General features: G+C 39.0%; 1 pseudogene; it reads right to left on the reverse strand.

Annotated features, from left to right (window-relative positions):
* LOC145045778 (DNA-directed RNA polymerase subunit beta'-like) overlaps nucleotides 1-19,699 on the reverse strand; it is a 77,042-nt pseudogene extending 57,343 nt beyond the window's left edge.
* Nucleotides 19,700-27,286: the final 7,587 nt, after the last annotated feature.

Here is a 27,286-nt window from a genome sequence, read left to right on the forward strand (position 1 = left end):
GTAGGCGAATGACGATTCACCAATTTCCACCATGAAAACGAAATCATTAATTAGGTTTAATTGGATTTGAAATTCCTAGATTCTTTTGAGATTCATTGAACTTTTCAATGGCATGTTTCAATCTCGATTGTGCCCTTCAAGTTTTGTGACTGGGATGCCGAGGATCACAAAACAAGGTGTGAATAACCATGCTAACTCACTTGGTACTCCTAATATTATCACCTAATCAATGTGCCGGTTAACCACACACGCTCCATTGATCTATGACAAACATTAAGTTACCCTTCGTGATCCTTACTAGTCCTAGTTAGTGTGCCGGTTAACCACACACGCTCCACCAACGACTTGGTAAGGTACAAAGTGTGAATTCCATGGATTAGCACCATGTTCACATTTTCCTAAAATAACTAATATTGGGAATTAAAAGAGTTTATTTATTTTATAATATTCATTATACTTTTAATGAGGATTTAAAGTCATTGTTCTACCCGTTCGGCTAACGACCCTCCACCGATCAAGCAAGCGGTGGGTGAGAGTATACACCCATTAAGTCGCCATTTTATAGGCAACAACCTTATACCCACCTTATAGACCGGCTTCGTGAATGAGGCCTACTAACGGTAAAACGAATTATTCTTATACATATATATAATAATTAACCATTAATGTTATAAATAGTATAAGGGTTGAATTTTAACTATTAAAACTCTAAGGTTTGGAATTAAAGTTTATTAAAGTGTGTGAAACTTTACAAATTCCAAAACTTGAGGGCAAGTTTTGTAACTTTGCAAAACTCTTCATTTCATAACTTATGAATTAAAGGTTCATAAAAATGAAGACTCTTCATTTTCATGTAACTTGAGGACAAATTATGGACTCCATTAAAACACATAAATGATAAAGAATTAATCCTAAACAATTCAGCAAATAATTCCTATCATTTTCTAAATTCATAAGAACATGAACATGATCATCAAAAATTCAAGAATTATATGAACACATAAAATCATGGATTTTTGATATATGCTATTGTAAATGGATTAGAACAACCATTACACCAACTAAAATAAGTTTTATAACACCAAAACAATTTAGGGTAATGTTTCTAGTCCATTTCCAGCAGCAAAAGTCGAGATTCTGCATTCCTTCGATCCTACTCGCCGAGTGCACGAATGGACTCGTCGAGTAGGTTGAAGTTTGCCTTGGACTCGGCGAGTCCCCCCAATGGACTCGGCGAGTCTACCATGCAAACACCAACGATTTCGACTTTTTTCACTATTTTGCATCAAGTATCAAACAAGCAAGCCTAGGCTCTGATACCACTGTTGGGTTTTGAGCAATCTAACACTTCCTAAGTGTGCATGCAACCCTAATAAACCTTGGATCTATGTTTGTCTAAATACATGCAAAATAATAATTTTCCAAGGTTTATAACCTATCTAACATGGCATGGGGAACATTTCAACATAAAAAGAGTTAGAAGAGATTACATACCTTTTGGTGTGTTGGGTTCTTAGGAGTTTGAGGGCCAAGCACCAATAGTGTGAATGCCTCAAATGGAATCACAAACACCACAAACTCTTGGAAAACTTTGAGAGAGTATATACACCTTGTATAAATCGGCCACACACATGCACACACACACTAGATCACTAGCTTTCTCTTTGGCTATCTTAGGCTTCATTTCATGCTCCATAAGCATGCTTATATAGTATGCATGGTTAGGGTGAAACCCTAATAACACATGTCTTTTCCTTTTCCAAGGATCCATGGGTTAGAAGCTCCATGGATCATCCATGGACTTCCACATAAGCCTAGCCCATTAACAAATGAGTATTAGCCCACACTACATAAAACAAATAGCCCATAATTTAATTAGTATTCCTTTTAATCTCTAAATTAATCCATAATTAATTTAAGACTAAAACTAATTAAATAACGTAACTTCATATTAATATATTATAACTCATAATATATTAATAAACATATGTGTATAACTCTCATAAAATTATCCATAATAGTTTGGATGAGATGCAACCCAAATGGACCATGCCGGTCGGGTCAAGTATATACCAAATAAGTTATGGACTTAGACACCTTATCCAACAGCTCTTTCAATCTAGAATATTATCATCACCTCGGGAACGCACTATCATGCATAGCATCAGCTCTTCATGCACTTCAACTCTGTCTCTTTGGAATAAAAATCACTTTTGCATAAGGCCGAGGAGCCAGACGACTCACAACAAGGATGCTGAACCCTACATGATTGGGCGCAACGGCTAGTAATCTATGTGTTTGGCCCAGGTTATTAAGAGCAGCTGAAGTGTAGTGACACCTAGTGCCCTGCCATATCATTAACTGTAGCGATGATTTATGCCTCGTCTTCTAATGACTTTGTCAAGAGCTATGCAGCGAGGCTATCGAGAGCAGGGTTGTTGGGCTGCTGTTAGGAGTTATGTCACAAATGGCATTTAGCTAGGAATTTCTATTCCTATGTAAACATCATCCATTGTAAAAGCCTATACTCTAAGTAAATACTATACTCTATTATCCTTCAAATACATCTTATATGTTCAACTAAGGGTTGGAAACCCTAGAAATCCCGACTCAAGTTCATTTTGGACTAGGATTCTCTTATTGGACCTAATGGACTAATATATCTCCAACTTCACCATCTTGGGCCTAGGAACACTAATTGGACTCTAATTGAAATCACAATCATGAAATTAGAGTATTTTGGGCCATGTGGGCCTAAAATAATTCATTTTATCTCTAATAGGCCTTGTTGGGCCTTAAATGATCCCAATTGCTCTAATGAGCCGTAAACCCTTCTAATTGGGCCTCATAGATTCGAACAACTGAAGAGAAGACCCAAATTTCTTCAATCCCTTCTTCTTAGCCCAATTATTGGCCCAAACAAAAAAGAGAGAGAGAGAAAAGGGCTAATTTAACCAAACCATGACACATCACTTTTGTTTAAAGGTTAACAACGCAAAATGTCCAACATGTAACTAGGACTTCACATGCTTCCATGCACCACCCTTATCTCCCCTCTCCTCTATTAAATCGGCCGAACCCTCCCTATTTCACCCTATATTTTTCACTTCAAACAACACAAGAACTCTCTCAAATCTCCCTCTCTAGCACAAGAAAGTCCCCTCATTCATCCCTTCAAATTTTCGAAGATTTGTGAGTGTGTTCAAGAGATTCTTCTACAAGATCACCATCTTTGGTATGTTTTTCCCTTAGATCTATGATTTCACTTCTTTATCTCTTCAAAAGCCTCCTCTTACACCATATTTTCGTGGATCATAATCTCTAGAACCCTTTAAGTTTGAAAACATCCTTAAGGAGTTTGCTAGGGCCGAGATCTACTCATCTCTTCATCAAAAACCGAAATCTTCAAACAAGGTGAGTTCATACCCCCTTGGTTTCTGTTTTCATTTGTTTTTAGGGGGAGAAAACAAGTCTTATGTGTAGATCTATGTGTATATGCATGATTATGTGTGTTTTCTTCAAACATTTGGTGATTATGTGCTGATTACTTCAATAATCTAAAAATATGTTAAGAAACTTGAAGTTTATCACTAGGATCTTCATATGAATCTTGAGAAAAGTATGTTTTATCACAAGTATTACATGTAAACATGTAGATCCGGGATTTCTATACTTTATATAGTAAAAATAAGTGTTGTGTTCAAAGATTTATTGTTGGGCTTTGAAAATTGCATCTTTTGGGCTCATCTGTTTATGTTTTTATTTATATTCCGGTTTGAGCATGTCCAACCGTGAGTCTTTTATGCTTTGTATATAAGCTAATGCTTGCATGCATATTAGGTTAAGGTTTTAGAGATCTGATTATACGATTTTTCCAGACGACAAAAGGTTTCTTTGACCGTTCTTGTAACCTTCCAATCCTCTACAGTTGATGTTCTTAATCGAGCTCTTCTGAGGATTTTGTTTTAATCATTCGACACGTTTGATTCAATCTTGTTCTGTTCTTTTATTGTGTTCATATCGTCATTATTTACATACTTGTTCAAGATCTAATTGACCTTCATAGATTAAAAGAAAGCTTAATCTCATCAATTGGTATCAGAGCAGGAGGCTGTGTAATTGATACACATCTTTTCTGTGAAAAAGATTTCCATTAGGGTTTTTCCGCAATCATTAATATTTATTGAGCCGTCATCTCTTTATTGACGTATCTCGATATTTATTACTTTGCCCTAATCTGCTTTATTACAAGTCTGATCTTTGAACAGGTTTTTTCGATCATAATGGACGCGACACAATCAAACGTTATTAATATTTCCAACAGCATTGGTTCAACGACAAAGATTCCGATCTTATACACCCACGATTATGAAGTATGGGCACATCATTTCGAAGACTATGTTATTGGATCTGAGGAAAATGGGTATTTGATTTGGGAAGACATCACCAACGGACCATTTTCTCATTCTGCAACGTCCAGAATCATCAAAACTCAAAAAGAATACAATGATCTGCTCAAGGACGTGAAAGATATTGCACAAGATGAAAAGGATAAGTTCCAATGCAATATCAAGGCATTAAGGTTGATCCGGTTTGCCCTTCAGTCCGATACATTCAGATTGGTTAGCTCGTGCACGACGGCGAAGGATGTTTGGGACAGACTTCGCGAACTGTATTCTACAGACGAAGATCTTGAACATTCTATTCAAACTCTGCTTCTATCTGAGTTTGGAGAATTCAGACAAGGGGCTGAAGAATCTGTGACCCAGACGTTCGATCGCTTCAATCATCTTCTCTACAAGATGATCAAACATGATATCGAAAGGAAGCTCATCGAACAGAAGGTTACATTCCTGAATGGTCTGAGATCTGAATGGAGAGCAGTCGTTTCCACGGTTAAAGCCCATGAGCAATTTAAATCATACTCTTTGGCGAAACTAGTGGGAATTCTCAAGTCTCAAGAGAAAAACGTGGTGCAAGAAAAGAATGTCGTTTCCGGTCTCGGTTTGTTGGTTCTCTTGTCAAAAAGTAAAGCTGTTATGGAGGATGAAGACCTCAGCCTGGAAGAATATGATCTCACATCAGAAGATTATGCCTTGATGGTATCCAATCCCAAAAGGTTCATAAAGAAGAAATTTCCCAGCAACAAAAACCGAAACTGGCAGGGGAGTTACAGCTCTGAAAAGGTGGTTAATGAACCGAGAGCTGAGGAGCACAAGAAGGAACCGAAGGTTGACGGCGACTCTGGAGTGAGTTGTTTCTACTGTGGTGGGAAAAATCATTATGCTAAGGACTGTGTCCTCAAGAAAATGGCTGAAAAAGATGATGGGAACGACGAGGAAGCTGTGTTGCAGAAAAGATTGGATGAGTTGAGAAAGAAGAAGTCTGATGCTAACCCGCCTATTAATGCTCTTATTGTGCAGGGTTCTGTTCTAGGTGATGAGTTCGGTAGCACGAAAGTTTGGTCCACCGACTCAGAAGACGAGGAAGTGAGGCAGCCTACTCATGGAAAGGCGTTCGTGTCTAAGAAAGACAGCAGTGGTGGAAAATGCCTCATGGTTTCTGACGTATCTCAAATGAGGGGATACAACACCAATGGAGGTTGTGATGGACAGAAAGTGAAGGAGGACATGTGCTTTACAGCCAAACCGCTCAGCCAGCAGTTCAATGAGCTTGATGAACTGATAAAGAAGGTACAATCTGTTTTTATTTCATGCAAAGTACCATCATCCTCTTATGAGAAAGAACTAAAAAATGTCAATACAAGAATATCTCATCTAGATAGTAGCTTAACTCAAACTCGGGTAACAAATTCTAACCTAACTGATCAATTGAGCAGGGCAGCATCGAAGAGTGAGGAGCGGAGAATGTGGATAGAGTTAAAGGAGTCGGAATTAGTGAAAGTTAAATATGAAAACATTTATTTGCAAAGAGACAATTTGAAATTGTTAAAACAACGAAATGTTTTTTGTTTAATTGCTAAACGTTTGTACTCTAATATTACTCAGCTTCACTTAGATTGTGAAATAGGCCAAAGGATTCACCGCATGATTTTGCCCTTCCTAGAGTTTAAGGAAGATGAAATCGATGCTGAAGCTTATAATTGTGAGAGTGTGATATCGTCTGGTGATATCAATCCCACCTACATGTATGGACTGGACAAAATTGAATCCTTCATTAAATCCAAAGACCACAAAGACATGCTTAAAAATCTTTTGGATGAAAATGACAAACTTAAACTGAGAACCGAAACCATGCAAAAATTTGACTCTTTAAACGCCAACGTAAGCTCAGAAAACAAAATTGATGTTGAAAAGGCATCTGAGCTTAACGAGGACGATAACATGAGTGAAATTTCTGTAGAGGACACGGTTGACTGCTCAGAATTTGTTAAAACCGAACCTGAAAATCACAAGAATCTAATTTCTGAAAATTCAGTAGAGTTTGCTCGGTTGTCCCATCAAAAGTCCCCAAAATTAGTCGAGAAAGTTGTGGTGTATCAAAAGGTCAGGACCACTCCAAATCAAGTTTACAAGGTGACAGGAGTAACTGAACATCAAACAGCTGAGCTTGCAGCCATTGTAAACGAAGACAATGCCGATGGCTGTGATGAGTATTTCTGGGAAGCTCCAATTGATAATGCAGACGAAACCATTGGATTATCTGAAAGAACTTCCTAGAAGAGCAAAGGAAGATACATACCTGAGCCCTTGAATAAACCGAACAACTTCAATGAGCCGAGCACCAGTGGTACAAAAGATATTCCTCAGAAAAAGGATCATTCGGCAAAAGAAAAAGTTCTCTCTGCTTCCTCAGCTCAAAGTAAAACTCCTACAGTTAAAAAGGTACTTGCTAGGGAGACAACGAATACGAAAGCAAATGTTCATCATCAACCTTCTCAGATGAGGAACATGAAGAGGGAAAGAAATAACAGATACCGGAAGAACCTTTCGGAAAGGAAACAATTCTGGCATTCCCAGAATGCATATTTCACTCATCAAAACAAGAATCTGAAATGTGAAAACAATCCAGGAGGAAAGAGTGAAAGTCACCAAAACCGAAAGCCAAGGTTCGGTTCACAAGAAGAAATTAACCGAAACCAGAGGCTCGGTTCTGACAAGGATTTCAACCAGAACCAAAGGTTCGGTTCCAAAGGTAGCTCCAACCGAATGCAAAGGTTCGGTTCTGAAGACAAAAGAGAACAAAACTCTAAGGTCGGTCCCTCCAATGATCAAAAACAAAAGGGTCACCTAGAGTCTCCTTCCAAGTCTTCCTCTCCCCCTAACTCTTCTCATTCTTCTAATTCCTCCTCATCCTCTGTTTTATCTCAATCTCGTTCTAAATCTGTTTCTTCTTATTCTCGAAAATCTCGTTCATCTGCTGAGCAAAAGTGGAAGCGGAAGGTCAATAAATCCACACCAGAGTCCAAATCTAACTCACCTAATCTTAACAAAATCAAGGTTTACACCATTAAAAGGAAAGATGAAGCAACTCTTATAAAACGAACTTATTTTGTTGATGTCTCTATTATTGTTCCCGTTCCCATGCAAAGCTCACGTGGACCCAAGAAAGTTTGGGTTCCTAAATCTATCTAATTCTTGCAGGTTATTAGTGACGAGCAGTTCGACGAAGAATGGTACATCGATAGTGGCTGCTCGCGTCACATGACAGGGAGGAAAGAGGAGCTTAGGGAATACAGATCTCTTGCAAATGGTGGCAACGTCAAGTTTGGAAACAATTCATTCGGCACTATAAAGGGATACGGGATGATAACCAATGGGGACTTCTCTATAAGGAAGGTGGCTTATGTGGAAGGACTCCAACACAACCTCATTAGTGTATCTCAGCTTGTTGGAGGTACAGGTCTCAAAGTCTCATTCGATGATGAAGGTTCTGAAATCATAGAGAAAAAGTCAAATAAAGTAATTCTCAAGTCAGAGCGAAAGGGTGAAATGTTTCCCTTAAACATCAAACCCATCAAAGGAAACCCAGCTATATGCTTGTTGTCAAAAGCTCAATCCGACGAAAGCTGGTTGTGGCACCGAAGATTATCTCATCTTAATTTTAAAGATATCAACCATCTTGTTACTGGAGGTTATGTAAGGGGCCTTCCATTGCTCAAGTTTGACAGGGATCATCTATGTGCTGCATGCGAAATGGGAAAGCAGAGTCGTCAAAGTCATCTGTCTATAATCAACACAAAAGTTGTTGAACCACTCGAATTAATTCATATTGATTTATGTGGTCCTTCATCTATTGAAAGCATTGGTGGTAGCAAGTATATTCTTGTTATTGTTGATGACTTTTCACGATTTACATGGGTGTTCTTTCTAAAGCTCAAATCTGAAGCGACTCAAAAGCTGAAAATGTTTATCAAGCAAATTTAAGTACAGCTCAAAAAGATAGTTCGTAACATCAGAGGAAGTTTGAAGAGTTTCTTGCAGAAAAGGGAATCAGTCATAATTTCTTAGCTCCCTACACACCACAACAGAACGGAATAGTCGGAAGACGAAACCGATCCTTGTGTGAAGCTGCCCGAACTATGCTAAGTTTCGCTTCTTTACCTCTTTATTTTTGGGCTGATGCTATTTCTGCTGCTTGTTTTACACAGAACAGGTCATATCTCAACAAAAGGTTTGCGCTCACTCCATATGAGATACTGAACAACCGGAAGCCAAATGTGAAATTTTTCCATGTCTTCAGCTCAAGGTGTTTCATCTTCAACTCTAAAGAACACCGCAACAAGTTTGATGTCAAGGTCGACGAGGGAATATTTCTGGGTTACTCGCTCACATCCAAGGCATACAGGGTCCTGAACAAGCGTTCGAGAAAGATTGAAGAGACGTATTATGTGACCTTTGACGACAACTATGTCAAGAAGCTACAGGCTAAAGAAGATATCACTGGGGAAATCTTTCCTCTCAATGGCCAAGTTACAGTCTCGGTCGCTAACTTTTTCGAGACATTCATGGAGCTCTTTGACGAACCGGAGAATGCTTCACTCTCTGAAGCAGGTGCAGCCGACAACAAAGTTGATCACATGAAGCAGATTGTCGAAGAAGCTGCAAGAAGGATGCATGAAGATTCATCAACCTCTAATGACTCTCCTTTTCCAAATGCCCAAGTCGAGGGGGAGCCAAATGCTCAAGTCGAGGGGGAGCCAAGTGCTCAAGCTGAGGGGGAGCCAAATGCTCAAGTCGAAGGGGAGCCAAGTGCTCAAGCTGAGGGGGAGCCAAACGCTCAAGTCCAGGGGGAGCAAAATCCCACAACTTCAACCGAAGAGGCCTCAACACCAGGAAGCTCAGGACCACTAGAATCACATGAACCTCAGGTCTTTCAAAGTGCATCAATTGAGGTGGAACATAATGATGTGACACTCAATTATGACAGCCAATCTGAGCTAGACGAAATAACTAATGCTGAACTAGACCCAACTTTTGATCCAAATTACCCTCCTCTTATCAAATAGACCAGAGATCATCCCGTCTCTCAAGTAGTTGGGGATGTATCTGAAAAGGTTCTGACCCGATCACAACTGAAGGCAAAACAGACTTCCTGATTTTCAAAGGTTGAGTTTTGCATGTTCAACTCATTCGTATCAAAAGTTGAACCAAAGACAGTTAACACTGCTCTCGATCACTCTGATTGGGTTCAAGCAATGCAAGACGAGCTGAATGAATTTGAAAGGAACAAAGTCTGGCGCCTAATTCCAACTCCTCCAGATGCTTCGGTTGTTGGTCTCAAATGGGTTTTTAGGAACAAAATGGACAAGGAAGGTAATGTTATACGGAACAGGGCTCGTCTGGTTGTAAAGGGATATTGTCAGGAGGAAGGGATAGACTATGAAGAGACTTTCGCTCCAGTAGCTCGGCTAGAATCTGTTAGAATAATTCTGGCTTATGCTGCCCACAAGAACTTTGAGGTTTTCCAAATGGACGTCAAGTGTGCATTTCTCAATGGAGAACTTGAAGAAACGGTGTACGTGGAGCAACCTCCTGGGTTCGTGAACGAAAAGCATCCAAATCATTGCTATATTTTGGATAAAGTTGTGTACGGTCTTAAACAAGCTCCGAGAGCCTGGTATGAAACGCTTACAAAATTTTTAAAGATGTCTAAATTCAAACAAGGTTCGGTTGACCCAACCTTCTTTCATAAAAAGGAAGGTAACCACCTTATGATAGTTCAAATTTACGTCGATGAAATCATCTTTGGCTCCACGAATCCCAGCTTAACAGCTGAATTCAGAAAGCTGATGGAGACTAAGTTTGAAATGAGCTCAATGGGTCCAATTAACTTTTTCATTGGTTTAAACATAAGACAGGGACCCGAAGGCATCTTTATTAATCAGGAAGCTTACACGAAGACTCTCCTAGCAAAGTTTGGTATGATGGGAGACTCAAAAGTTAAAGTCCCAATGGCATTTGGCACTAAGCTTACCCCATCTCTAGACGAACCAGCTGTTGATATCACGCTCTATCGTCAAATGATTGGATCGTTAATGTATCTAACTGCTAGCAGGCCTGATATCATGTTTTCTGTGTGTTATTGTTCTCGATTTCAGGCAAACCCATGTGAACCTCACATGCTTGCAGTGAAGAACATCTTACGATATCTCAAGCGAACCACCTCCTTAGGTCTGTGGTATCCATCCAACTCAGGCTTCTTTGTTCAAGCCTATTCTGATGCTGACATTGGAGGATGTGGACTCGACCGTAAAAGCACAACTGGTGGATGTCAATTTCTTGACGGGAAGTTAGTCAGCTGGCAATCCAAGAAACAGACATGCGTGTCGCTGTCTACTGCCGAAGCGGAATATATTGCAGCTGCATCCTACACATCACAAGTGATTTGGATCCAAAGCCAACTTCGAGACTACGGACTCAATATGAAGAAGATCCCACTATATTGTGACTCTGAAAGTGCAATTAGGATCTGTCATAACCCAGTGCAGCACTCCAAAACCAAACACATAGCACTGAGGTATCACTTCATCAAAGATCACGTGGAGGATGGAAACATCGAAGTTCACTTTGTAAGAACCACTGATCAACTGGCTGATGTCTTTACAAAAGCTCTTCCTGAAGCATCATTCAATAGGATATTGCAAGGCTTAGGTATGATGATTGCAGAATCGGTCCCAAATCCTCAAGTCTCTAGTTAAGATTCAGGAACGGAGCTAACAGATCGCTCTGTTGCTTTCTGCTCTGGCGCTTTAATGGAACTGAAGCTAACAGATCGCTCGGTCACTCTCTGCTCTGGCAAAATAAAGGAACCGAACCAACCAGACGGCTCGGTCACTCTCTGCTCTGGTAAAATAAAAGAACCGAACCAACCAGACCGCTCGGTCACTCTCTCCTCTGGTAAAATAAAAGAACCGAACCAACCAGACCGCTCGGTCACTCTCTGCTCTGGTAAAATAAAAGAACCGAACCAACTAGACCGCTCGGTCACTCTCTGCTCTGGTAAAATAAAAGAACCGAACCAACCAGACCGCTCGATCCCTCTCTGTCTCTGCAACATAAAGGCGCTCATTCAAACAGACCGCTCGGTTCTTCCTGATCATGAAACCCTCATCGAAATACTCCGTTCGTTCGGTCTATCTCCGCTTCTTTTGTTCGTACAAACTTATTTATCTGTTTTTATTTCTTTTTCAGAAAAGTCCAAATTACCAAAAATATTTTCTCTTTCTGTTTTTATTTTTTTAGAAAATTCCAAAATTACAAAAATATTTTGTTTTTCAGTATTTATTTATCTCTTAATAAATTTCAAAATTACAAAAACATTTTAAACTTCTAGTATGTGTACTTTTTTCTCGAGTGTATACAAGCATCTCCTCATGTAATGTTCATCCAGGTATATTTTATTACTATCCGACTAGTTAAACGTCCCTAGAAGCATGCTGCTGTATGTTGTCTCAAGCCTCTATGACCTCGAGCATGCCTTAATGATTCGATGAATACCTATCGTTTCTTCCCAATCAGGCTATTCTCAAACTCGGTCTAGAGCTACCTTCTTTTACTCATTTGAAACATGAGTTGCTCTGCTTTGTCCCATTTCAGTAGCAGAAGGTACGTTCGGTCTCTTAACCATCTCTTCAACTTCTTCATTTGCATTCGCTCCCCGAAGTAACCCTTGATGCTCTCGGTCTTTACCACTGAGGCTTATGGTTGCACAACATCTGTGTTTATGATCTTAGATTCGTTTACCACGTTCTGAGTGAAACCCAAAATCCAACACCTAAAATGAATTGACGGTGAGTAATTAACTCAAGCTTTTACTTGGAAATCTCCTTTTCTTTATGAGTGATCTTTTATGAAACTGTCACGTCCTAAGACATTTCTTCCCAAAGAGGTCTACTTTAATTTTTTTTGAGATTTCTGTCTATATCCTTCCTATCACGAAATACTTCCTACCTACCTATTCAACAGATTACATCGGTCTCACAGGTAACTCTACCAACACTCAGTTTTATGTCAAGACTTAATGTTTGGTTTGAGTTCAGCCACCCTTTAGCCATCATCAAAAGATGCCTTTCACTGTTTCTCTAAAGACAACTGATCGTATTTCTCGGGAAACCACACAAACACTTCAGGTCTCTCTTGGCTCTGAAGGAAGCGACTCTTGCCCGGAATCTTCTGCTTTCTGTCTTCTATCTAGACAACACCCACTTCCAAACACATTTGATTTATTTCCTTGTCTTTCACACTCTTATGCACGGAAATTTTTTTTTTCCCAACATTCTAATTACTGTTTGGCACCTGGTTCTAAGTTTCAGTTGTAACCAAACAAGGGCCCAAGGAATTTCAAACGGTACGAAAACGATTTGGGCGCGTGCAAAGGATTCGTTTCACACCCACGTGTGCTGACGTATTCCTGGGATACACCATAACTTCTAATCGCGCTTTTTCAGGTGACGTTTTGGGTTCCTCATCATCACGATTTTCTCTCTCCTGAGAACGGTATAAATAAGACGTGATCGTGTTCTTTGGCAGTTACCTCTCAAAGCATTACTTCTCTGAAAAAGTTACCACTGTTCATCTTCTTCCAAAACTCAACAATAGCGACTTCTTCTTCCGCTCACGATCAATCTGCATCTTCTTCTCTACTCACAATCAAACCAAATCAGAACATGATCATAGAGATGTCTCCATTCCTCTATGACTCATACATGCTATACGTGGTGGAATGTCTCAAATATTCCCCATTGTTATTAGCACTTACGCAAGTGGAGGCCATCCCAATGTCCCTGCTCTCCCAAGTCTACACCACGGCCAGCTACGACAGGCACAAAGACCGCATCTTCTTTTCTATTCATGACAAGAAGACTTCCGTATCCAAAACACGGTTTTGCTCTCTTCTAGGGCTTGCCGTCGACTCCTCTGTCATCTCACCGGACTTCATCACCACCACCCAGATCTTTTCGATGATGTACGAGATGGGGTATACAGATGTTCTAACATCTATTGCCAAAGTCAAAAAATCCTGTCTTCCATCTCAGTGGAACGGATTGCTTACCCTTTTGATTAAGGGTTTGGCGGAGAGATGTGGTGGTTCCGACACCACAAGCAAAGGATTTCTAACAATCCTGTACGGTCTTTACAATGGCATTAATCTAGACTATGGGTCTATTATTTGGGCTCAAGTAGTTCAGAGTCTCAACACTACAGCCCGGCACTCCGAGATTTCTTGCGCCAGGTTTTGGACCCTTATCACCAGAAGGGCTATTACTTCTCTCGACATCCCAGTAATGAAGGATGTTCTTACGGCTTCAATTGCCACTTACCACACCAAGAAAATAATAGTCTCAGATCCAAGTAAGTTTCAGCACTATGGACTAATCCCTGAGTCCATGTATAGGTGCGTCACGCCACACAGCAAGATCATGGCGGACTACAGCTCAAGGACCCCCTTGCCTCCTAGGGTTCTTTCTGAGGAACAACGTGCTGCTCTTGAGGCTCTGGATCAGCCTGCTAACCGGGGCAAGAGAGTAAGCAAAAAGGAGAAGGCGGAGAAGAAAGAAACCGCACCCCAAAAGGAGAAAAAGAAGAGGTCCTCCAAACGCAAATCTGAGGCAGAGGCACCTTCTCAGTCCAGATCGAAAAAGATCAAGAAGATGGCTAAAAGAGCCAAAGGATCTCCCTCTTCTAAGTCCGAACCGAATGCACCATCCGAAACAGAAGATGCTGCTCCTCAACCCGAAACTACACCCGTTTCGTCTCCACAACAACCATCCTCATCAGTCTCTCCTCATATTCCTAACTCACCCACCCCACCTAAATCTCCCCAAATTACCAAATCACCTTCTCCTCCTACTTCCCCAAAATTTCCAACCCCAACCCTATCACCCAAACAGAATGTCACAAGTTCTGTTCCAACATCAATTCCCTAAACCACAACCGAACATACTATTCCCTTCTCCGTTTCTCAACCTTCATCCTCCATCTCCAAGCCCATTATCACCGAATCCGTCACCATCACCACTACCCAACCACCAGTAACGGTCAACATATCTGATACGGGGGCTGCTTCTGTGGTTGAAACCCCTGTCATCAACCTTCAATCCACCCCTTCTCCATCTTCCAACTCCGGTGCTACCTTAGGGGGTGATGCTGAAGATTTCGATTCCATCTATTACAGCCCCTACCGGATTCCTACCGACACCGATGCAGATACCCCTGCGTCAAGTCAGCAGCTTCAAGAAATTCATGCCAAACTTGACAGTCTGCTGGCTGACAGTAAAGCCTATGGGGGTGCTGTGCTGAAGGCCTTTATCGAGTCAGCGATCCAGACTTACACCGAAGCCTTGGATCGTTCTACTAACGCCGTAGAGAATTCAGCGGCCTCGTGCTCCAAAGCCACTAAGGAAGTTTCTGAGGTTGTTCATACAACTCAGATCTTTCTTGATTCTCTCAAGGCTCATGCTGACTCTAATGCTTCCAAATTTCAAGCGTCAGTAGACTCGTTTTCAGCCACTCTTCAGGGAGAAACCAGGAAATTTGAGGCTCTACGTGCTGACCTCAAAACTGAATCCACTTCTCTCCTCAAATCTTTGGATTCACGTTTTGCCTCTCTGGCAGCTGAGAGCACCCTGAAGGAAGAACTTATCAAACACCAGGCGACTATTGACTTACAGAAGGTTCAACTGGCCCAGGCACAACAAGAAATCACTCTCCTTCAAACTCAGCGGGCAGTTCTTCAAAGTTGCGCTGGTGACGTTAAAAATATGTTAATAGGCGTTCTTGACTCCCATGATCCCTTCCTAACCCTCACTATTCGTCAGCATCTCCAGTCAAAACTCCTTCCTGCAATTACAATCTTAAGTGAAATGAAGGGTGTCTCGGAGAAGCTTGTTCTTCCGAGACAAGGGGGAGAGGAAGGTGTGTCCAAAACAGAACCGAAGGGTAATGTAGCTTCGGTTTCTGGTAAACAAGTCCTTGTTGAGAGCGAATCAGAATCAGATGAAACCATTACTGAAGCTCTTCAACGCAAGAAAAGTCACAGAGAGCTTGATGAAACCTTGAAAATAGCTCGTGAGGCAGAGGCCAGAGAAAGGAAAATCTGGGAGGATGAGGAGGCTATTCAAGCTAAAAAGACTCTGTTCCCAGATTGGGACAGAGACACACTCATCACTCAAGCGATTGAGTTTCCTTCTATTTACTGGTTGGAACCGATTGCATCTTTTGAGTGTGAAAATTCTAGAGACTCGTAGTTCGACATGCCCATTACGCGTAAAGCCTTCACATTTCACTGCTTTGATGTCACTGCTAATGTCCCTCATCCAAACCCGAAGGTTGACAGAGAGCTCATCAATTTCTATCTGAAATTCGGTCAACCGCAGTACTTGACTTGGAGTGCCCAGAAAATTATTAAAGTCAAGGTACTGAAACCAACCCAGGCTGGGAGATTTGTGAACGTCAATTTCAAAATCAACAGAGGAACGGCCAACACCGAACATCTTATTTCTCTGGCAGATCTTCCCAGTCTGAACCCTCACGATTGGATCTTGCTATACAACATTCTTCTCTCCAACCAGAGAGAATATGAACCAATTCTTTCTCATCTTAAAAGAATGTTGGCTTCCTACGTCCATGAGCTCGCCACTATGGATCAGGAAATAGCAAAAGTAATGAACAAGAAACCAACTGTCAAGCCCACTTCCAAGACTGGAGATGTTCACAAAATGAAGTTGGGGCAGATCGATTCTTCCAATCTGACGGTTATGTTCACCAGGGGCGACAAGCACAAGTTTCTGTTTGCTTTGGTAGACAAGCATCTGTTCTCTACAGAGTGTCTCGAGCACATCATCAATATCATTCACCGATGCAAACAGAACTCAACAACAGATAAAAAGAACTTTACAGATATGCTTCGTTGGTATATTACCTTCAGGCATCATATTCTGGCTTTGATACCGAAATTTTTTGAAACGGTTAAGAAGTCATCTGCTTTGAAAAGAGAGTGAAGGTCTCGCCCCAAATTGACGCAAAGGGGGAGATTGTTGGGCTTTGAAGATTGCGTCTTTTGGGCTCATCTGTTTATGCTTTTATTTATATTCCGGTTTGGGCCTGTCCAACCGTGAGTCTTTTATGCTTTGTATATAAGCTAATGCTTGCATGCATATTAGGTTAAGGTTTTAGAGATCTGATTATACGATTTTTCCAGACGACAAAAGGTTTCTTTGATCGTTCTTGTAACCTTCCAATCCTCTACAGTTGATGTTCTTAATCGAGCTCTTCTGAGGATTTTGTTTTAATCATTCGACACGTTTGATTCAATCTTGTTCTGTTCTTTTATTGTGTTCATATCGTCATTATTTACATACTTGTTCAAGATCTAATCGATCTTCATAGATTAAAAGAAAGCTTAATCTCATCATTTATAAACTACACTCACAAAACAGCTCTTGACAGAAATGTTTTGGTCCAATCTCGGACTTTGTTGACCATCCAAATGGAAGTATTTTTCAAAACTGTTTTACATGGATAAAGTTCAGGTTTATACCTTTAAAATTACTACTCGCACATTTTCAAACGATTTTTCTACAATTTTTGGCGAATTTTACAAAACTGCCTATCAGATTTGAAATAATTTCGGACCAACCTGTGAAGATGAGCAATTTCACACTTGTTAGAAGCCATTAAAAATTATGAGAAAATTTGTGAAGAAATTAGACAAAAATTTTAAACTTTGAGAGCTTACGGATCCAAATTTCTACTTACGATGATATTTCTACAAATTTTCAAACAACTAGGTTGGAAAAGCTAAAAAACCAGAAAATGTGTATTCTCAAAAAAATCAAGGCAAGAATGTTATTTTTGACAAAAATGGGTTTTAAAATGTTATTTTTACTACAAAATGGTTATCAAAACAAGTTTTGAACAAAATGGAGACTAAAGTGTTATTCTTACAAAAATTGGGCCTTAATCCTAAATTTTTGGCTTATTGGGCAAAGAACGTCATTTTTACAAAAGTTGGCTTTTTATATCAACTTTGTAAATAATCAAGCTAAAATAAACAAAAAAATAACAAACCACTACAAGAAAAATCATGAATAGCTACGGAAAAGTGCTACGGAATCAAATTCCGTAGTTATTTTACTATGGAATAACGTATCGTAGATATTGTGTTACAAAATTTTCTATGAAAAAAAAATCCATAGCAAACTTAGAACTAATTATGGAAAGTTGTTACGAAATCGTAATTTGTAGTTAGAATGCTACCGAATTTGCTACGAAATTAAACTACTTAGCTATTTTGCTACGGAAATTACTAGAAATCTAAATTCCGTAGCTATTTTGCTACATCATAATATTTCATACTTATTTTGCTACGGATTTTAGTTACATAAATGAATTATGTAGCTATTTTGCCACAAAATGAAATTCCATAATCATTATGCTACGGAACTTGATTCCGTAACTGTTTTGTTACAGTGGAAAATATAATTTTTGCATATATAAAGCTCAATTTAATTAAAGTCAAAAAGTTAAAGTGTATTCTTGCTCTAACAATTGCCTCATTTCAGTGGTGTTTTTATTGATCGCACACCATCTCTAATAACAACATCTTTGGTTTGTGCAATTGTCCGGTCATTTTGTCCTTCAGTAATACTAGTAGAAAATAAAACAATTATCACCATTAAAAAAAACGAAATTAAATTAAGAATTTTAAACCAAAGGTTCCATGTTTCTCCTTTTAGCTCTTGGAAGTACAACTATCTACCTCTTGGAAGTGTAACTATCTGTGAAATTATCAAAATACCCTTACAACCCATCCCCATCAGAAATTACCAAAATACCCTATTACATGTTAAGATGTGGCAATTTTTGCTTGCCTCTCCATGATCAAGATTCAAGAATAAGGCCTTCCACCTATTTAACATAATCATAAGACAAGTAAAAATAATCAAAAACAAGAAACGAGATTAATGTTAATATTTAAATTTAAATAAATTAATGAGACTATTACCTTAAATAAATACCTCAAAATTAATTGGGTTTTAAATATAAATAATACCTAATTTTGTTTTTAACGTGAATAATTAGAGATTGTGAACCACTGAACATACCGTCATCATTCCTCAGTTCCCCCGGGTCTCTATTTACACCATTATCCATCGGACTTCACACTTACCTGATCCTCATCGCCTTCATGTCCGTTGTGCGTCGTCCTACTGCTCTTCGCCGCTTTTGTTCTCGATCGTCTTCGTCGCTACCAGGTAACCTTCTTCCCTGTTCAGACTGTTCTGTTTGCTTCTTAAATCAAGCAAAATACTATTGTTTTTTGGTAATACAGTTTCGATACAACCCTAACTTCTACTAGTTCTTAATGTTGCTATTTTGCAGTTAGATCTCCATCTTTGCTCCTCTTCAGATCTCTACCACCATTGTAGCGTTGCGACGTCGACTTTAGGCTCTTCGTATTTCCAAAGGACAAACACATCACCGTTTTTACTTCCTTTCACTTAGTCTTTTGTATCGCGTGGTATGTCTACTTACGTTTGTTTGTTTAAATTTAATTGGAGATTAGCACTAGAGTTTTTAAGATAGATCTCTATCTCTCCAAAATCAAGATTACTAAACTTATTTGATGTGTTTTTTTTATTTCTTTCTGTCTTTCTTATAACATTATTTTACACATAGCTCCCCTGTAGTCAATCTCCCTGTTTTATCAAAAGCAATCGTGTGGCAGGAAGCTAGAGAATCAAATACATGTCCTCCTTTCAATAATATTCCCTATACACACAATAACATTTGTTAAATATATATACACAAGTTTTATGAATTTAATATTATTATCAAAGAAAAAGACTATGTTACCTTTTTAGCACATGCACTGATTGCAGTAGTATAAGTCAATGGAGCCACAATAAGTGCACATGGTGATGCTACAACCATGAGCCCCAATGCCCTGTAAAACGAACCTCTAGAAGCTACACACAACTACACACATTTCATCAAACAGGTAGCGTGCACTAAACAATTTCCTTAAAAAAACAATATATAAGAAGAAAATCACATTACCTGGAGTACTAAAAATGGACATTTAAGAAGAATCAAACCAATAAGGGCAATGAAAATTGATAAAACAATGACTGCCTTGTTGTAACTTTCTCCAAACTGATCTTTAAAGTTTGGGTATTCTTAATTGAGCTTCTTTTGTCAATTGCACTATCTTGTTTAACATTGAATCTTTCCATATTTTATTTATTCTTTTTATTTTCCAAGTATTTTGTTCTTTTAACATGTATCTACAAATCAGACGGTTTATTTACTTGTTTTAAGTATTAAGTGTTTTCTTTTTCCTTAGTTTGAATAATTTAGTCAAAGATGTTTCCATGGATCCAGTCAAAGAGGCTTTGAAATGAAGAATTCTTTTTTTAGCTCAGGTTTTTACCAATTTATTGCTTAATTGTTACCATTATGTCACTTGGAGGGTTTTATATGATGTGTTATTGTGTAACATCATTTCATGCCTTCAAATTGTTTGATATAATGTTTTAGTTGATTGGTTTAAAGCACAGTATGCGTGTTCACATTTGTTTTGGGTGGATGGAATCAAGGATGGAGAAAGGTATTCCCATTCCTATCCTTTTTGGTTTCTCTATACCATTCTTCTTTTGCCGGAACTGACACAATCTTGATTCCATTCTGATTCCATGGTTGTCCTTTGCCTTAAATGCACATTAAAGATCACAAATGTTGCACGTCAAATGGAAAATGTTGCATGTGGTAGTAGCGGCCCTGTTACTCTCTTTGTTGAAATACTCAACAAATATGTAGTAAACTTTTCACTAAAGCCTTCAATTCACTAATAATATAGGACACTAATAATAAATAATAAATACTAATTGGAATCTGTGTTATTTTGAGAAAGGGAATCCAAAGATAATAAGTGGTGCAATCCAAGGGCTGATAGAATTGATCAAAACCGAAATGCAAAGTGACACAACAACACCTGATCAAAACCGAATGCTTCACTCTTGTTAGACCTGTGAAGAATGAGAATGAGCTCCAACGACTTGACCAAATTCCGGTCAGTGATTATTTTTATTGAACATAATCATTATTAATACAATAAAATGTGTTAATAATTAATTCTTTGTTTTATCAATTAATTAAATTTTGTTGTGTGAATTATAGTTGGGTGACATGAGGCCAGAGTTTAAAGTGGGACTTGATGCCTTAACAAGGTTTGTTTTTTTTAGAGGACTAGGCCCAAGCAAGTGGGGGCCACAGAAATAGTCTGAACCTAATTTTGCACGTATCACTAGTCTTTATTAGATGCTCTTAATAATGGTGTAGTGCCTATAATAACCTTCTAATGGTATGTTAGTTTTATATAATTTTCTTTTAATTCTTATTGTGTTTTACTAAACTATTTCCATTTTACAGGGTGTTGAAGAAGCAGAGTGTGAAAGGGTATATGAGTCGGCTACTGATCTCTATGTTTAATTGTATAAAGCCCACCTGTGGAAGTATGATTCATTATTTTCTTTGATTTTTATATAAACCAATGTACAAGCCTTTATAAAATCTTCTATCGAATCACTATAAGCTGCAATGAGAGAAGCATATGAAGAGCCAGTTCAAAAGGCAATGTCCATTTTTAATGTCATTGCAGTGGGATTTGGTTCTGCTAGACAAAAATACGAAAAAAATTCATATGTTTTTGAAAAAGGCTTTTGAGGTAAAAAAAAAATTGTGCTTTACCTCATTTATAATATTTAACAATTAAATTTCTTGTTTAATCATTTGTTCTTGTTTTTACTGATTATATTGAAATGTTGTAGGATCATAAAAAGAAAGACTTATGTCTCAAACCAAATTGCCTTATTTGAGACGCAACGTGGACAATATGAGGATATTCAACAGAAAAATATGGATGTTCAAGCAAAGTTTGAACAAACTTGCATAAGCTTTGAGTGAATAGGTTAAAAGTTTTATTAATCAATGATAGAATATTATGTATCGGATAGGATTCTATATTTAATTAGTAGCTACTTTTGATTTTGAAATATGTATCTTTAGATATATTTGATATTTCTTTTGAGTTTCTATAGAAATACTCTTTTACTTGTGGTTTTATATTAATTGTATTTATATAAATTGATATAAGTCGAATTGAATAATCGAAATTTATTGAATAATGGTATGGAACAATTGCTACGGAATTAGTTACGGAAAAATTGCTATGGAATTTGCTACGGAAAAGCTGCTACGGAATTTGCTACGGAAACATTGCTACGGAATTAGTTATGGAAAATTTGCTATGGAATTTGCTATGAAAAGCTGCTACGGAATTTGCTACGGAAAAGTTGCTACGAAATTTGCTACGGAAACATTGCAACAAAATTTGTTACGGAAAAATTGTTATGGATTTTGCTACGAAAATGCTATGAAACTCAATTTGCAAAAAAATATATGTCGTAGAAATTGTCATAGCAAAATTGCCACGGAATTATAATTCCGTAGCTAAACAATTTGCTACAAGAAATAAAGTTACGGAGTGTAATTGAAAATTTGCGTAACAAATTTCGTAGTTATTCAGCTTTAACTACGGAATTTTACGTAGCTAAATAGAAATTTTCTTGTAGTGAACGGATTAAAAACGATATTCATATCCTTATTGGGCCTGGAAATAATATACATATTTAGTGGGCCTTAGTGTCCTTTTACGTGTATATTGGGCTTAGGATAGACATTCACATTCCTTTTGAGCCTGGAAATAATAGACACGTATAGTGGGCCTTAGTGGTTCACTTACATGTTTATTGGGCCTGGGAATGGGTTTTATATGTGTTCTTCTTTTTATGCTATTTTAGTGAATACTTGAACTAAAACCAATGATAAACCAACAAATGGATTTAATTTGATCATTTTCTAGGTTATTAGGCCTTAGTGATCCATTTCTATGTGTGATAGGTCTTGTATACTATTTATATGTTTATTGGGCCTTATTGACCCATTAACATGTGCGACGGACCTTGGGTTCTATTTGTGTGCTATTTGAGCCTGTAAATACTTTACATGTGAAATGGGTCTTAGTTGTCCTTTCATATATATTTCGGGCCCATGTTATATAATCTCATTCCCTTTAGGTCTTGAAATGATATACATGTTTAGCGACGCCTTAGTGGTTCACTTACATGGATCATTGGTCCTGGAATGAGTTTATACCTTTTCACTTCGCATAAATTCGATTAAGGATCTAGCAAGTTCTTATCGGTTGGCACCTATTAAGTGTACGATCGTAGCCTGTAGTTATAACCAGAGTCTCTTGGAGGGAGAACGGGGATTTGTGTATAGATCTATACGGGGATGACACCCCCACACCTGATCTACTCGCTACAGTTAGACTAACTCAGTCTACGGTGACGAAAACCTTATTCTATTTTTCGTCGGCATCCAACGATGCCAAGACAGGTGAAATTGTCATTATTTAGTATGGTTATGACGGCTCGCTTATAGGAACTAACGTTATGAAGTTTACGGAAGACCATTCTCTTTTCTCTTGGATTACTCGGAAACATTCTCTTACTAGTACTCAACCTCGGGAGTTGGTATGGCAACTTTCTCTTGTACAGACAACATCGGGTTGTCTGGGAATATTCTCTTTACATACTCTTTCAATCTCTCTATATTCTCTTTACCTTTTTAGTCAAATAAACAAAAACATATATGCATTAATACAAGATCTAACACAAACACACTAAACAGTTTTAAGAAAATATCGGATTTTCTGGTGGTTTTCAAAGTTATACAAATCATTTTCACAAACATGCTTATGAACTCACCAACATTTTTATGTTGACCGTTTTCAAAATAACTTGTATTCTCAGGATACCGTTGAGGTAGGATGAACGGAACAAACTAATGGATATTGTGTTATATTTTGTCTCATCATACTCGTACTATTTTGGCATATAGTATTCATATACAATACTCGATGTAAACAATGAACGTTGTAATATTACATGTGTGATGATGATGATGTTATGTTTCAATTATATTCACTGCAATAATATTTCAAGATGAAGTCACGCACAAGCCCGCGGACGTTTCCGCCGTCTGGTTCGGGGGTGTGACAAGTTAAGAAACATACCACAGAGGATTGGGAAACAAGCTAATACCAATAGATGAGCTGCACAATTACTGAGTGTTGTGCCACGAGACTCCCGAGGGTTAAACTACAAGTCTACTCTTTCAATCTGGAGTATTTATGTCACTTCAGCAATGTACTATCATGCATAGCGTCAACTTCTTCATGTACTTTAACTCTTCCACTTGTATCAGCCCTTCCCCCCTCTCCCTTTTTTTTTTCTTAGAGGAGGCAAAGCAAGGGAAAGATGGATGTATAGCTGCTGAAAACTGAGATACATAGCTACTGGAAAGGGCTAGGTGATGTGAGGGCTAACAAGAGTTGGATAGTGTGGCTGTCGAGAGCATGGCAACGTGACTGCGGGATGTCGGCCAACACAACTGATGAAACCTGAGCTGTGAGACCGCCCAAGGCCAGCCAACGCGGCTGTTGATAGTTGCGTAACGTGGTTGATGTTTGGTGTTGGGTTATGAAGCTTCTCTTTCATTTATACCACCAAACTCTTTCCCAGGGATGCACTATCGAATATAACGTCAATTCATTATATAATTCAGCTCTTCTCGAAATAGAAATAACACCTCTACATAGTTCAAGCCTCATTCGTTTGTACATGCTATTGTAAACAATAATAGTAAGTTATCTAGCTCCATACTATGTGAACGGTCCTAAAATAAATGTTTGATAATGGCAGCTAAAATGGCTTTTGTGCACGCAATTTTGGAAATTGTTGAAAACATATGCCTTTGTTTAAACTTGTATAGAAAAACTACTTGTGCGTTGTATAAAATACTTGAGCAGTATGTAATTAGTAGTTGCAAACTAATGATGACAAAATGGTTTGATTGTATCAAAAATTGTTTGTCAATTTAGTTATCAAAACGTGGCATTTTTGCACAAGATGTTGTAAAAAGATTATGTACTATGCAGTAGATTAGTATTTTGCATAAATACCTTAACTCACTGAAGGTAAAGGCATGCTACGATTGTCATAATAAAGATTTTAGTAAATATTTTAGTTTTTACTAAATGGAGATAACAAATAAATGACATTAATTTACTTGAGGAAGGAGAGAAAGTAGACCTTGATCCTTTATATCGCGTTCGTATTTTAAAATGTTTCATGATGTAGTAGTAGGATGCTACTCTTCTTCCTCCCTTCTTTGAAAATGTCGAGTGATCCCAACCGCAATGCGTATTCTGAAAATGTGTCTTGTTGAGCAGATTCGCAACACACGAGCTTTGAGCGACTTGTGTTTTTTGCAAAATTATCCCATATATGATGTTTTGGAGGTAGACCATACCAATTTATATGAAGCCCATGTCGTATTCTCCCTTCTTTTTCCTATTTAGAAGGCCGAATGGAGCAGACCGCAACACACCTTCCAAAATCAGATTTTGTTGAATAAAATTGCAATACTTGAATGCTTGAATGGTTGATTGTCTAATTTATTATTGAAAAAACTAGGTCATTTAAACGAACAAGCCTAATAAAATCTCAAGCAGCCCATTTGGAGCCAAACTCCTCTTTTCTCATCTTTTCTTTTTGCGTGTGTGGAATTAAGGATAGCCCACATGCCAAATTTTATGGGGAAACCCAAATTCGATGTTAGCCCACATAATGTAACATCCGGATTCCCAGGTACCCTATTTTATGCATTTATATTGAGTTTTTGGAGAGAGGCTCAGTGAGTAGTCGCTCAGACTCACAGAGTAGGATCGCAGATGGTCAGACTGATTTAATGGCGGACTCGGCGAGTCCACACTGTTTCATGAAACCCTAATTCACGAGGTTTGGGAGATATTTAAAGAGGCTTATAGCCACCATTTGTGGCTACCAGACCCCTGAGAGGAACCCTAAGAGATCCAGAGCGTTTGTGAGGAAGAAGAGGTCAGTTTTGATCTTTGTGTGGGTGTTTTGGCAAGAAGAAGGTGACCAAGGCAAGAGGGAACTAAAGAGGGCGACATTTGGTGGATCTCAGATGCTAAGGACTTCTTAATGAGGTATATATTTCGATCCTTCTTCAGTTTGGTGTTAATCATTGAGATTTAGGGTTTCTAGTCCCTTTAGAGTATGGATTGTGGTGCAATTGGTCCCTTCTTGTGTTGAGACTTTGGATCTGGATCCAAAGTGGTCCAGAGACCTTAACTCCTCGATCTTTATGAGTGTCATTGAGAGATAAGAGTTTGGGATGACATATTGGGGCCATTTCTTCAAATAGAGCCATTAGGTCTTTACATGGGCATCAAGATCCAAACTTTACGTGTTTATCTTGCTTAAGGAGGCCAGATCTATGGGTTAGTGGAATGGATCTGACCTCAGGAGGTATGGTCAGCCAGCGCCCGAACAATGAATCCCCAAAATACCCTTACATTATGTGTTATGAGATATGATATGTTATATTATGCATGCTAGATTAGGCTTGGTATTCATATTAGGAATAAAGTGGCCTGATTTGTGATGCCTTAGCCTAGGAGATTACTGCTGCTATGAGATGCCTTGAGAGTGAGTAGGTAGCAGTTAGGAACTCATGAGAGGTCTATCGGAGGGTAGCCAATGCATAGCGAGAGTAGAGTACTTGCGATTCGGGATCCAAGGAGGAAGACTTGGGGTGAATGCTGATGCGAGGTGGCTAGTAGTATAGGGCCCGTACTACTAAAGACACCGGATCAGCGAGCAGTACAAGTAAGAATCCTATGGATATTATAGGATGAGTAGGGTTGCATTATCAAGTACGAGTATGCTCGATCTAGTCTCTGATATTTTTATGTTGTATTTCAGAGACATCATGGTTGGGACACGACACACACCTAGGAGCAGTGGTCTCAGCGATGAGGAGATTCGTCGACTGATTCATGAAGAGGTGGCTGTTGTCATCCGGGCCGAGATTCTAGAGATGTTCAGGGACATCAAGAACACATTGATTGAGACCTTTGACGAGTGGTATGCAGCAGTGATTGAGGCTGCGGATGCTGCAGCTACTTCTGCTGTTGCTGCTGCTAGACCTCAGGGAGGTGATTCGTTGTTGTTTCGGGAGTTCAGTAACACGAAGCCACCAGAGTTTGATGGGATGCAGGACCTGATTGCTGCGATCAGGTGGATCTCTGATATCGAGGGATGTTTCTACACGTGTTCTTGTCCAGAGCACTTTAGGGTACGGTTCGCTCTGAACCAGCTCCGCTTGGGAGTGAAGGATTGGTGGAAGTTCGTGACGGCGAGCTTCACTCTAGCAAAGATTTCTGAGGTGACCTGGGAGAGGTTCACTGCCATGTTCAGAGAAGAGTATGTTCCCCGGTGCAGAGGGAACAGTTGATTCAGGAGTTCTTGACCCTCAAGCAGGGTACTGATTCTGTTACAATTGTTACCAGGAAGTTTCATGAGAGGGCGATGTTCTGCCCTGAGTAGGTGTCTACCGAGAAGGCACGCATGAGCTGGTATTTGTGCGTTCTGAGGAGAGACATTCGGGAGTTCGTATCGAACTTGATGTACCGGACATTTGCTGAGCTCCAGGTAAATGCCCGGAAGAGAGAGATTGAGTTGGAGACTCAGGCCAGGCAGGAGGCCGAGTCATAAAGGATGGATCGGCGGTCGGCTCAGTCTCAGCCAGTAGCCAAGCGGGTCAGGCCCGCTGATTCGAGATCTGGGAGCACGAATGGCCGCACTTTTGGGAAGTGCGGCAAGAGTCAC

This window comes from Lactuca saligna, chromosome 5 (assembly GCF_052625555.1).
Source record: "Lactuca saligna cultivar CGN05327 chromosome 5, ASM5262555v1, whole genome shotgun sequence".
Classification (NCBI taxonomy): Eukaryota; Viridiplantae; Streptophyta; class Magnoliopsida; order Asterales; family Asteraceae; genus Lactuca; species Lactuca saligna.